The sequence below is a fragment of the Pteropus vampyrus genome, unplaced genomic scaffold (assembly GCF_000151845.1).
Source record: "Pteropus vampyrus isolate Shadow unplaced genomic scaffold, Pvam_2.0 Scaffold95, whole genome shotgun sequence".
Lineage (NCBI taxonomy): Eukaryota > Metazoa > Chordata > Mammalia > Chiroptera > Pteropodidae > Pteropus > Pteropus vampyrus.
The window spans coordinates 2,511,660-2,514,823 of record NW_011888876.1 but is presented as its reverse complement, the minus strand read 5'-3'; the positions used below and the strand labels follow the sequence as shown (position 1 = coordinate 2,514,823).

The following is a 3,164-nucleotide window of genomic DNA, read 5'->3' as shown; positions in this document are numbered from 1 at the left end:
CCATAGCCACTAACATCACAGAAGGAGAGACGTGTACCTCCTGTCGAAACAGCATGACACCACTTCCCGTCCTGCCAAGGGGTCGGACCTATGTCTGAGCACATCTCTGGTTCCAGCTGCCAACTTGCAGGAAGTACCGAGGACACGGGAACATGTTGATGTGCACCATGAATGTGAGGCACCGTGTAGGTCAGATGGCCTGGATTCTTCGCAGATACATTATAGGGAAGATAAAGGGATGGAGAGAACACCTGTGGATTAGAAGAAACTTAAGAAATATGCATCAAATTCAAAAGAAACAGGCAAGATGACATTGCGATGCCTTGGTGTATACACTTAGGTGATAAAATAATAAGGAAACTTGAAGAAAATCAGGATAGTGGTTACTTTTGACGGGAGGAAAGGACTTGTGATTGGGACAAGGAACATGGAGGAACTCCTAGGTGACTTCTGAAAAAAATTGCAGTAGACTATATGCAACATAAAATTTACCGTCTTTACCATTTTAAGGTCAGTGGTGTGAAGTACATTCACATCATTGAGCAACGAATCTCTAGAACCGTATTCATCTTGTAAACCAAAAACTCTGTGCCCATTAAACAGCTCTCATTCCCCCTACCCTCAGCCACCATTCACCTTTCTGTCTCTGTGAATTTGACTAATCTAGGCACTTCATATAAGTGGAATCATACAGTATTTGTCTTTTTATGACTGTTTATTTCACTTTGTATATGTCCTTGAGGTTTGTCTATCTTGTGGCAAGTGTCTGAATTTCTCTCCTTTTTAAGGCTGCATAATACTCATTGTGTGTACATACCACATTTGTCTATTCATCTGTCAACTGGGGTGGCTATTTCTTGACCTGGGTAGTGGTTATAAAGTGTTCCTTTTATAATAAGTTGTCAAACCATGCATTCATTTAACGTGGTTTTCTATAAATGTGTGTTACTTTGTATTAAAAAAGGTGAAAATCATTTAAAAGGTCTTCAATTTTTTTTTTTTTTTTACTGGGGGTGCTCTACAGGTAGATCTCAGTCCTTTTACCCCCCAATGTCTGAAAGCAGAGCAAAAAGCAACACTGGAACTTGTCTTATCATCAATAGATATGGACATCCTTCCAGGTCAATATATATAGATCTAATCCTCTATTTTTAATAGCTGTATAATATTCAGGAGTCTGGATATACTGTGATTTTTTTAACAAGTCCCTTCTGATGGCCTTTTAGGTTGTTTCCAGATTTTTGCTACTAAAAATAATGACACAGTAAACATCTATATGTATACTTGTATCTAAACGTAGATTTCTCTATAAAATCTCTTTATATACTAGTGCTTTTATTTCTATAGGTATAGGGATTGTTTTGTCAACAATATGCTATTTCACTTTTTAGGAGATAGTATCTAAATGCAACGCATGATCCCAGATCAAGAAAAAATTGCTGTAAAAACCGTGTTGAGATAATTATCAAGTTTTGATTGCAGATTCCATGTTAGATAGTACTGTTTTGTACTAATGATAAAATTTCCTGAAAGTAATCAGTTTGACGTTATTTAGAGGATGATCTCGTTCTTGGGAAATAACATTTTGAAAGATTTTGGAGTGAAGAGTCAGAATATCTGCATTTTACTCTCAAATGGTTTGAAAAAACATGTGTGATTATAATTATATATAGAGAGAGAAAGCAGATGAGGCAAAAGGTTAATAAGTAGTTAAGCTAGGTGAAAGGTTGGTTATAAAGGTCGTCACATTCTGGCAACTTTCTTCTAAGCTCGACGTTTAAAAAAAAGAAAAAGCTAAAAACTTTGTGAATTACTGTCAGATTACCTTCCAGAAGAACAGAGCAGTGCCTGGTCCCATCAGTTGTGATGGCACTGAAAGATGACATGTGACATCTTCCTGTTTAATGTGCATTTCCTTGACTGCGATTCTAAAATTGCCAGACACGTGCTTCCTGTGGCTCTGGGAGTAGCAGCAGAATGTACCTTTGGAGCTGATTACTTTTGGTTCTGTGAGCCCCGGTTAAGCACTGGTGGGGTGATCTAAATGCAAATTAAAAGAGCTCTTCTGTTGTAAGATGTGTCACTGATTTGCCAGCAGTTTTTTTTGTTGTTAGTTTATTTGGGGGCCGGAGGAGCCTTACACTAAGCTGTAGCTGGGAAGAGAGGATTTAGTCAGTCGCTGATAGAGGAAAGAGACACACTGTATTCAGCATATGCAAAACCGTGTCTTTTTCCTTTGGGCTAAGTAGCTTTCGTTTATCCACAGAATACCAGCTTTTTCTTAAAGGCCACATGTGAAGTGGCCATATAGGTCTCTCCACTCTGAAAGATTCATATGGAAAAAAATATTAGGTGGTACATTGAGATTGGCCATTTCCCTAAAAAGCCTGGATTTTTAGGGGACCCTGGACTAGGAAGGAGATGGCAGAAAGGGTTATGATTAAGGAAAGCATTGCCAAGTGACTGGCTTAATTGGACATCCTGCGTTAAGACTTTATTCCCAGAAGTAAGGAGAGGCCATTAAGATGCTTGTTAATGAGTGTCCTTGCCAGTCCAGGCACGTGCTCCCCACTGAGCAGGTTTGCTACTTGGAAACAGGAATCTAATTGTCTCGTGTTTCTGTCAAGGCTGTGCCACACCCCTAGGAGATGGCCTTTCTCTCCAGGGGGTTGAGAGCTGGCCATGAAGGGGGACAGGACCTGGCCTCACCCCTCAGGTTCCCACCCCTATCCACACCCTCCCTCTTTGGTAAAACTGCCTGTCTTGAGAGCTCAGACTTCTGGGAAGGATTGCTTGTCGGCAACCTTTTCCACACGTGTTTGGCTTTGTAGTGAAGTAACATGAAATTTATAATTGGACGATTTTACCTGTATGTTGGTGTATTCTCGTACTGGACCCTGCATCTTTTTTTTGGTCAGAGTTGAGAGGATAGAAATGAGAGAGATTATTCTAAAGACCCTCAGATTGTGTGTTTGGGACCAGCCAGTCTGTTTTAAATCTGGTGACCTCTGTTGTTCTTGTTTGTTTTGAATAGAATTCCTAAACACATTTTCTGATTTGTAGTCTGAGCGGGGACCAGAATATTCAAAACTTGGACCATCCAAAAAAATATGAAATGTAAAGTCTCTATTTTAATAGATCGTTTAGAGATTCAGTAGCAAACC

The 3,164-nt window shown here is 39.6% G+C and overlaps 1 protein-coding gene across 1 annotated transcript in view; it reads left to right on the top strand.

Moving 5' to 3' along the window:
- RALGPS1 (Ral GEF with PH domain and SH3 binding motif 1) overlaps positions 1–3,164 on the top strand; it is a 262,710-nt gene that overhangs the window by 36,383 nt on the left and 223,163 nt on the right. The window lies entirely within an intron of this gene.